Here is a 10,903-nt window from a genome sequence, read left to right on the forward strand (position 1 = left end):
GGCTAATCAATCTCTCAATTAACCGAATTCCTTGTTAGCCAAGTTATCCTAGACTAGGTCTCTCTTTCTCAAGTAGAGACTAAGTCAAATAGGCATAAATCAATATTTGCAACCATTAATTCAAAAATTGAAGCATGAACTAAGCTAAATAATCAACACCCAATCATAAACAAACATAAAGTTAATCACCCATAAGGTTTACACAATAGGGTTGGGTCACATCCCTAGTAAAATTATAGCTACTCATAATAGGTATTGAAGAAAACAAAGAAGAAAAACTAATAAAATTAATAATGGAAGATTAAAATGATGTTATCTAATGTTAAAATGCTCAAATAAGCTAAAATTTCCTAAAACAACAAAGAGAAACGGCTAAATCAACTTGTATGTTCAAAACATGACCTAATTTTGTGAAACTCATCTATTTATACAGGGCTAAAAATCTCGGACAAAAATATTCATCGGGAGGTTCTGCGGCCGCAATATTCCATGTGCGGTCCGCAGATTTCTTTAGTTGGCAGGAAGAGGAATTCTGCGGCCGCACATTTCTGAACTGCGGCCATGAGGCAATCTTCTGCGGCTGCACATTTCTAGACGGCGGCCGCCTGGAAATCTTCTGTGGCCGCACAATTCTTGTGCGGTCCGTAATTCATAAAGGCTCTTGGACTTGGTCTTTTTTGCATACTCTATGATCTTTGACTCTTAGCCCAGTTCTGCGGCCGCACAATTCATGTGCGGTCTGCACATTGTTGAAAGTTCTGTTATATTTCTCTTCTTGGTTTGCGGCCGCAGATGGAATTTTGCGGTCCGCAATTTTTTCTGCGGCCGCAAAATTCCTTCTGCGGACCACACATTTGTGCTTCTGCGCCCTTTATTGCCTTGTGCTTCGGAACACTCCTTTTTTAGTCGGATTTCATCTCAGGAGACCAAAGTTCCAGCATTCCTACAATTTATACAATTTCATTAGTTTCGGAAATACAATTCAATACTTTCAGACAAAAATAAAAGCTAAAAGATGTTAATAAGCAGTCAAAATCCCCACTTATCACATGGCCTATGGGTGGAAAAACAAAATGGACCTGCTAGCTTCGGAGAAGGAAACCGCCAAGGCAAAGCTGGCATCGGTGGAGGTCCAACTCTGGGTGGCAAAGGAGAAAGCTCATAAGTGGCCTCAGCTGAATGACGATCTCCGAGCATAGCTCGGCTATCATAGATAGGGATGCCATCGGTAGCGAATACGAGGTAGTAAAGTCTAAGTTGGATACAACCTCCGCTGATGCCGAAGAAATGGTGGCCCAATACAAGGCTGATGTGGAGGTAGTCGAGGCCCACCTAAAGGCAAAGGCCAAATATATGAAGTGACTATCCCGAAGAGAGACCCTCAAGGAGATCCACGCCCGAGGTTTTGACCTGTCGGCTGAAATAGAGGAAACCAAAAAATCTGAGACCGAGGCAAAGAAGGTTTATGAGCCTGAAGGTACCGAAGGCTCTGGCGACGAGTCGGGCCCCGGTGAAGACCAGGCATAAATGCCTTAGTACTTATTTTTAGTTTTTGTCTTATGTATATTTTTTATTTATTTTGAGGTCATTTTTGTTGGGCCTTTGTATGTATATTCCGAAATATATATAAAAATATTCCCTTTCTGGCAATTTCAAGTCTTTACTTTTTCAGCATCTTCTCATAATTTCTATTCTTGCAATGTTTCTAATGCCTTAGCATAGAATCCAATGTAGTTATAGGGCGTTCGTTTTTTGAAGGTCCGAATGGAGCCCTATTTCGATACAACTTTTTTCTTCTTGAGGCTTTGAAAACTCGGTGTTACCGAAAGTTTTTTCAAGATGCTTAAGTGATTTTAGATGATGTTTTTGCTAAGGGTAACCTTTTAGCAAGTTTTAAATTTTTATAAAGGCCTTACTTTTGATTATGATCTTCGAACGTCTCCAAGCCATTTTTAGGTGGCTGTAGACTTTTGTGTTTGGGCACCGCCTAATAGGTTTGGTTCTCCCGGGATTTGGTAGCCCAGTTTATCTGAACATTTTTCGGATGATAGTCCCTGAGTAAGGGTAGCCCTTGGGCTCGATAGTCCCCGAATAGGGGTAGACCTTTGGCTCGATAGTCCTCGAATAATGGTAGCCCGTGGGCTCTTGGGATCCATTTTTTCAGAGGTAAGAATATAGCAAGGCGGAACTTTATTTCATTTCAATGTGTAAAGTACATGATAAAAATTTGTATCATGGCTAAGGTGGGCTATGTGGGCACGGTTCTCACGACTTTTTGGCCCTTACAATGAATCCTAACCAAGTATAAATTTTCCTTCTTTCCTTGCTAAAAACCTTAACCCGAGGGTAATAGCCCCCAGTATTCGAGGTCGAGCTTGAGAGAGCTCGGATACTGTTGATGCACCCATTGACTCTGGTTTGAGACTGGTCTTTGAATCTATGTTAGCACATTTTATTGTTGCCTCATTAAAAATCTGGCCGAAAAACCCATTTTGGGACAAAACCGGTTCAATGGAAAAAGAGTGCAATGCATGCTTTCAGACCTAATAACTACATCCATCCTTTGTCGTTGCCTTCAAGTGTTAGTTCAATCCATAATATTATCAAAGAGTAATTGATATTGTACCTTAGCAGTAGTACCGTTTTAAGTGTCTCACATTCCAGTTGTTCGGTAGTTGCACACTGTTTCCTGCTTCGAGTTTGTATGAGCCTTTGCCATTAATTCCGACGACTCGATATGGTCCTTCCCAATTTGATCCTAGATTCCTTTCGTTCGGGTTCCGGGTATGCAATGTTATCTTTCTCAACACCAAGTCCCAGACCATAAAGTGTCAGAGGTTGGCCATTCGGTTGTAGTATCTTTCTATTCGTTATTTCTGGGAGTCCAACCGGACTAGGGCGGCCTCACGCCTTTCATCCAATAGTCCCAGGCTCGTTCTCGTGGCCTTGCCATTCGACTCTTCGGTTGCATATTAGAACCTAAGGCTCGGTTCTGCCATTTCGACTGGTATTAAGGCCTCGACACCGTAGACCAATGAAAATGGGGTGGCCCCGGTACAAATTCGAGGTCGTGCGGTATGCCCACAAGACTTCGGGCAAGATTTCCTTCCATTTTCCTTTGGCATCGGTCAACCTATTTTTCAGCCGTGCAAATCTATATTCCAATAAGCCCTTGCCTTGCGAAACAACCTCCGAATGCCTCGACTCTAGCCACAAATAACTCGATACAATCAACAAAAGCTATAGGAATCAATTATATATGAAAATGCTAAGTGCTTAATCAAATATCAAAAAGTCTACTCAAAACGTCAACCTCGGGCCCACATCTCGGAACCCAACAAAAGACACAAAATCTGAATACTCATTCAACCACGAGTCCAACCATACCAAATTTACCAAATTCCGATGCCAAATCGTCACTCAAATCCCCAATTTTAACTCTCTATTCCCTAGCCCAATACTCCCAAAATTCCACCATAAAAACATATATACTAGGTGGGAAATTCAATGGGTAATCAATGTTATTGAATAAAAATGATCAAAAGTGACTTAGCTCAAGAAATCACTCGAAACCCCGCTCATAAATCGCCTTAATCCGATCTTGCAAAGTCCAAAATTGATAAAAACTTCAGAACCCTTCAACCTATATTCTGCCTAGTGCTTTCTCAGCAGTGAAATCTCTTTTGCGATAAAAATCCTGCTTCTGTGGAAATCTAAGTCCACAAGGTCCGCACCTGTGCTACAAGTTCCGCACCTGTAGAAGCGCTTCTGCGAAGTCATCTCACTCCCCCATTATCCGCATATGCGGAGCCTTGCTCGCATTTGGGGGCTCACAAATGCGGAAGACCCCTCGCACCCGCAACACACCTCAGGCCAGCCTAGATCTACTTTTGTGCCACATCAGCCGCACCTGTGGCAACGCACCTGCGGCTAATCCCCTCGCAGGTGCGATCACACCAGAAGGCAAATTCCAGCAATACTTCAAGTCCAACTTTTTATCCATTAACCATCTGGAATCCACCCGAGGCCCCCGGGACCTCAACCAAATATACCAACAAGTCCTAAAATACTATACGAACTTAGTTGAGGCCTCAAATCATATCAAACAATATCAAATACACTAATCGCACCCCAATTCAAGCCTAATGAAAACTAATGAATTCCAACTTCAACATTCGATGTCGAAACCTATCAAATCAAGTATGATTGACCTCGAATTTTGCACACAAGTCATAAATGACACAACGGACCTATTCCAACTCCGGAACACAGATCTGTGCCCGGTAACCACAAAGTCAACTCTCGGTCAAATTTCTCAACTTTTCAAACTTCTAATTTTCTAACTTCTGTCGTTTCAAGCCAAAATCAACTACGAACCTCAAAAATTAATATCCGAACAAACTACAAAGTCCAAAATCACTCTACAGAGCTGTCGGGATCATAAAAACTCCATTCTGGAGTTATTTACATATAAGTCAACATCCGGTCAACTCTTTCCACTTAGGCTGCCAACCTTGGGACTAACTATCCCAATTCATTTCGAACCATCCTCGGGACCAAACCAACTACCGCGACAAGTCCCATAACCACAATTAAACATAGAATAAGCAGTAAATGGGGGAACGGGGATACAACACTCAAAATGACTGGCTGGATCGTTATAGTTTTTCCCTTGTGATAAATACTTTAGTGCGTTTTATCATCGGCCCTTGAAGGACAACAACTCCTCCAATGATCATATTGATGATGTGTTGAGGTTCTTCCTGTTCAGTCTGTTTGCTGGTGTCCCTATTTTTGAAGTGGTTCTTGGCTCGATCACTCAAGAATTCTCGTAGGTGCCCGTTATTAAACAACCGGGCAACTTCTTCTCTCAATTGCTGGCAATCCTCGGTCCTGTGGCCATGAGTGCCATCATACTTACACATCAAGTTAGGATCTCTCTGGATAGGGTTGGATTGTAATGGTCCAGTCCACTTGGTATCCTTGATGCACCCGATAGCCGACATGATGCTGGCAACATTGACGATGAAGTTATATTCTGACAATCTTGGTGCCTCCCTGGCCCGGAGTGATCTATTGAAACCATTTTTAATCATTAGACCTTGGATACTAGGCCCTCGATCATTTCTCTATGCATTCCTCGTAGGGTGTCGCCCAGGCCCGATTTCCCCTATGATCTCTACCGTATGGTTGATACCGATCTCGGATCGATATTGATTCATGATCGATGACTCTCTTAGACATGTCGTCAGTTCCAACGTGATAACCAGGCCTAGAAGGGGTTCCGATTTGGTCTCCCTTAACTCTAATTTTTGATTGGTACCTGTTGTGGACGTCAGCCCAAGTTACTACCGGATATTCAACTAAATTTTATTTTAGCTGTTGCGAAGCCAAGGAGCTTCGTGGGTTAAGTCCTTGAGTGAATTCCTGAACGGCCCAATCATCGGTGACCGGAGGAAGGTCTATCCGTTCCATTTGAAACCTTGACACGAACTCCCTGAGTTTCTCGCTGTCTCCTTGCTTAACCTTAAAAAGGTCCAATTTTCTGGTTGCGACCTTGATGGCACCGGCATGTGCCTTCACAAAAGCATCTGCAAGCATATCAAACGAATCAATAGAATTTAGGGGTAAGTTGTGATACCATATAATTCCTCCATTTGACAGGGTTTCCCCGAACTTTTTTAGTTAAACCGACTCGATTTTGTCATCTTCTAAGTCGTTTTCCTTGATGACGCATGTAGAGGAGGTCACGTGCTCGTTTGGATTTGTGGTTCCATTGTACTTTGGAATAGCGGGCATACAAAACCTCTTTGGGAGCGGCTTTGGTGAAGCGCTTGGAAGGAAAGGCTTCTGGATAAACTTCTTAGAATCCGGTCCTTTTAATATCGGGGGTGCTCCCAGGATTTGATCGACCCTGGATTTATATGTTTCCACCTTTTTGTCTTTGGACTCAATTTTCTTTTCGTATGATTCCACCCGCTTCGTCAGTGCTTCAAGCATTTTCATTTTCTTTCCGTTGTACTTGGGCCCTAGGCTCAGCTTAACCCGACCTTTCAGTGGTTTGCACATTTCTTCAGGTGTTCTCCCAGGATCGTCTGGGCTCAACCCTACCGGGGGTGCCTTGATTCTGTAGTTGTGCTATTGCCTCCTATTGAGCCTGAAACATTTTGAAGATTAGCCGCAGACTTATCCCACCACCTTCGCCTTCAGACGTTTCTTGGACTGTTGGTCGAAGGCCTCCACGAACGCTATTTTCGGGGTTAGTTGGAAAATGTGCGTCGACAGCGACCTGTGAATTAGCGTCGATTGGATCAGCAGTCGGGACTCCGTTGGGATTAGCAGGGGGCACCTCATTGCTAGGCACCAGGTTGTTGTTTTCGCCATGATAACCAGATTCAGCCTCAACGCTCAAATAAGCAGACTGAGAATTTGACATCTTTAAGCAAACCTGAAATTGAAAACTTAAAGAATAAGTGTAAATAGAGTGCGTTATGAAAATTTGTATCAAATCACCACTATTATCCTTAGTCCCACGGTGGGCGCCAAACTGTCTACCCTTAAAATGGATAACAATTGAATTTATATGCGGTTTTAAAGATATGTAGATTGATTCGACACGAATGATCAAGAATGTTAGATAAAAGAATTAAAGGTATTGCGGATAACCAAACCAGTTGTGACGTTGAGTTCGAGCTCGGATTTAAGCTTAATAATATTTCTGCCCTCGACTGGGCCCTCGATTCGGAGCCAAGTGTGTATGAAGAACTATGATTAAAATAAGAACTTTTCAGTAACTAGAAAGCAGAGAAACAAGTTTGTATTGCCTTGATATGCGTGTTACAATGTCCCTATTGAATAAGAAACCTCTCCTTTATATAGTAGGAAAGTTTTACCTCTAGTACAATTCTAAAAAAAAGGTAAAAATTCGCCTTGTATGTTAATTACTGATACGCTACCGACATCGGGCGAAATCCGCGGCGTGATATCCGGTTGGGTGCGGATATCACGGCCTTCTGTTAGTTGCGTGCAACCGTTTGTAGTGCTTTCTGAGGTCTTGGAGCTCATACTGGGTTCGGGGGTTGTTGTCTTGTTGGGCCCGGTGGCGAGCACTCCGTTCGGGCCTTAGTACGAGAAGTTCCCAACTCCAATTTCGATCCCATGTAGTCATGCCCTTGCTTTGTTTGACCTACCGGAAAATCGGGGTGCTCATTAGCGTCGGTATTACCTGTACATAAAGATAGGGTATACATACAACGTGTGTACCCTGAGACAACTATATTAAAAGCACAAAGTCCCTTAGTGAAATATTGTTTGTCTTTTTTACCCTTTAAAATAGATTTTTACTTTAGATAAAATTATAATTTAAGTTAATTTCTTAGTATTCAAGACTTTAAAATTAACTAAATTTTCGTTATTAAAATTTTTCATATTGAACTAAGTAACAAATACTAATATTTAGATTTGTTTGTAAAAGAAAAAAAACGCAAGTACTGATATTAATGGGTGCCAAAATTTTTGGAAGATAAGATTTTTCTTACTAAAGCTAGGGCATGTTTCCCAAAACCATTTCCCTTAAATATGTAAGATGCTTGTTAAATTAATTTAATTTAGACTTAAAATTTTTGAATATGGCTAGTGTCAGTTCATCTAAACATGTAGTTGAGGAAATGAAAGTAAAATTGGACTCGACCACAATCAATAACTCACATGCATTGTATTTGCGTCTTTCTTCGTATAGTAAATTAAACCTGTTAAAATTCGGAACTACATATTTTTCCTTCCAATTCCGTCTCATAATTTTTTATACACAAAAACTTTACTGGCAAATCGAAAGAGATCGAATATCTCTGTTTATGGACTCGATATATAGATCAGTTACAAGAATTAAGTTTAAGCTATTTGGATTCGATTGATTAGTTATCCAAATTAATGTCATCAAATTCGATTGATCAGTTGCCAGAATGAAATTAAAGATATATGGATTTGATTGGTCAGTTCCAGGAATGAAATTAAAGTCATCTCGATTCGTACCGAAACAAAGTTAAAGTGATTCGAATAAGATTGATCAGTGGCAAGAACCAAATTAATGACTTGTGCCACCGTTTAACAGCCCTAGTTGTTCAAAGTCGTCTGAATTGGATTGATTATTTACTAGAAAGTCATCTGAATTCGATTGATCGGTAACCATATTAACGCATTGGCCACTGTTTAACAGCCCTAGTGGTTCAAAGTCTGAAATCGATTGATCAGTTACGAGAATAAAATTAAAGCCATCTGAATCTGATTGATGAGTAACCAAATTAATGTCTTCCCAATGGTTCAAAGCCATCTGGATTCGACAAATCAGTTTGTTTACCCTTAAAATGGATAACAATTAAATTTATACGCGATTTTAAAGATACGTTGATTGATTCAACACAAATAATCAAGAACGTTAAATAAATGAGTTAAAAGTACTATGAATTATCAAACCAGTCGTAACGTTATGGCCTAGCTTGAACCTGGATTGGGCAGTAATTTCTGCCGTCAGTTGAGTCTTGTGTTCGAAGCCAATCAAGAACAAAAATAAGGTAAAGACTTTTCAATAGCTAGAAAGCTGAAAAATAACTCTATATTGCCTTAAAATGCGTGTTACAAGGTGTCTATTGAATAAAAGATTTTCTCTTTATATAGTAGGGGAGTTTTACCCCTAGTACAATTCTAAAAAAGGTAAAAATCCTCCTTGTATGTCAATTACTGATACGCTACCGACATCACGCGAGACCCGCGCCGTAATATCCGATTGGGTGCGAATATCACGACCCTCTGTTAGTCGTGTGCAACTGTTTGCAATGCTTTTCGAGGTCTCAGAGCTCATTCCAGATTCGGGGGTGTTGTACCATCAGGCCCGGCGGCGAGTACCCCATTTTCAGCCTCGATTCAAAGAGTTCCTGGATTCGTTCTCTATCTCAAACGCTCATACTTCTTACTTTGCTTGTCTCACCGATAACTCGGGGTGTGTATTGACCCCGAGTTTTACCCGTATATAGATAGTCCCCTCATTTCTTAAAGAGTATGTTCCCCAAAATGATAGAAAACGATAGATGAGCCTCGGTTCCTTCCATCGTACGTTACAACCGAGACGATGAATAAACCGAAACGTCCCATCAGTCGCGTCGTTCTAACATCGTACACGTGTCAATCATCAGCTGGTCGCCTCCGAATGTGAAACGTCTCATATTTTCTCCTACAAAATCTTTGACCCTTTGTACTTCCTCTACTTTCTTATCCTAGCTTTTACCCTCAAACTCTCTAGCGGCTTTCAACTCTTTCAAATCTTCATATCTTCGTCTTTGGTCTTCAAATCTTTATTATTGTTCTTAAGTTTCTACCCAGAGCTTCATCCTACCTTCAAATCTTCATACTCTTTTCTTCAACCTTCATACTTATTCCTTTAAACCTTCATACTTTTTCTTAAAATTTTCGTATTTTCTCAAATAGTAATGGCTAAAACTTCCAAATCAGTTCCTCAGCAGGCTGCCTCTTCATCTTCCCACCCGGCCACAGATGCCGAGGTGGCTACTTCCGAGGCGGCTGCTCCCGAGGAGGTCCTCGAGCCCCATATGAAAAGCTTTATACTCAAGGGTTGTTCAATCACTGACGACTTCAAAGTCGAGAAGGCCTCATCTAGACAGGATTGGGGTGAGGGAGCATGGAGATACATATGCTCCATCACTAAGGATACCCTTCCCATAGTCTGAGAGGACTGTAAATGGGAAGGCAAAGATGTGGTTTTCCCCGGGTATGAGGACGATATTACCACTCATGTGAAGGGGTATTTAAGTGTTTACACTTACCCCTTCACGTTGGGCCCGGTAGACCCAGTGGTTTGGCCTTTAGCAAGAGATATGAGGTGTGTCTTGGGAAAATTCACCCGTCTATCTGGAGGATCGTGATCCTCCTACGTTATTTTGTGAACAACATTGAATCCCCTCGGTTCACCTTCGACCATCTACTCCGTCTGTACAGCCCACGGATATTTCGAGGGAGACTAATCAAGCTCACTCGCAGGGCCAAAAAGGCCCCTTTTTCGAGCATCGACGAGGATCGAGACTGAGGCTAGCAGGGGCATTTTACTCGGGTGAAAACCGGATATTTGATCTCGTACAAATTCCTGCCATTTCCCGAGAAGTGGAATTCATCTCGTAAGTGTAGCCTTTTCTTAAGTGCCAAGCTCCCTTATTTCCCGCAAGACGGACATGTATAGGCTTCTGAGTGAGCAACAGATTGAGGCCCTTAAGAACCTAACCGATTCTCCAGGTTGAGCTGGAAAAAACTCAAAAGGAAGCCTCGACACTGAAACAGGATCATGCCGACCTGATCAAAAAGGTAAAGGTCTTTGAAGATAAGAACAAGCATCTAGTCGTGATGACTAACAATACAACTTCACAGGTTCAACAGAAGATGGATCTGATCGACCAGCTGCGGGTCAAGATGGACGAGGTCAAGGCCCAAACCGAAGTGTGGAAGGGCAAGATGGACCAATTGGCCTTGGATAAGGAGGTTGGGAAGTCGAAGCTGGCATCAGTGGAGAACCAACTTTGGGTGGCGAAAGATAAAGCTGACAAGTGGTCTCAACTTAATGATGGTTTTCGAGCACAGTTAGCTCGGTTGTCGGAGAGCGGAATGCCCTCAGTAGGGAAAATAAAGTACTGAAGTCCAGGTTGGACATAACCTCTGCTAATGCTAAAGAGATGGTGGCCCAATACAAGGCCGATGTGGAGGCAGCCGAGATCCGCCTAAAGACGAAGGGCGAATACATGAGGCGGTTGTCCCGAAGGGAGACCCTCGAAGAGATCCATGCTCGAGGCTTCGACTTATCGACCGAGATCGAGGAAGCGAAGAGACTTGAGGCCGAGCCGAA

The sequence above is a fragment of the Nicotiana tomentosiformis genome, chromosome 1 (genome assembly GCF_000390325.3).
Source record: "Nicotiana tomentosiformis chromosome 1, ASM39032v3, whole genome shotgun sequence".
NCBI classification, from domain to species: domain Eukaryota; kingdom Viridiplantae; phylum Streptophyta; class Magnoliopsida; order Solanales; family Solanaceae; genus Nicotiana; species Nicotiana tomentosiformis.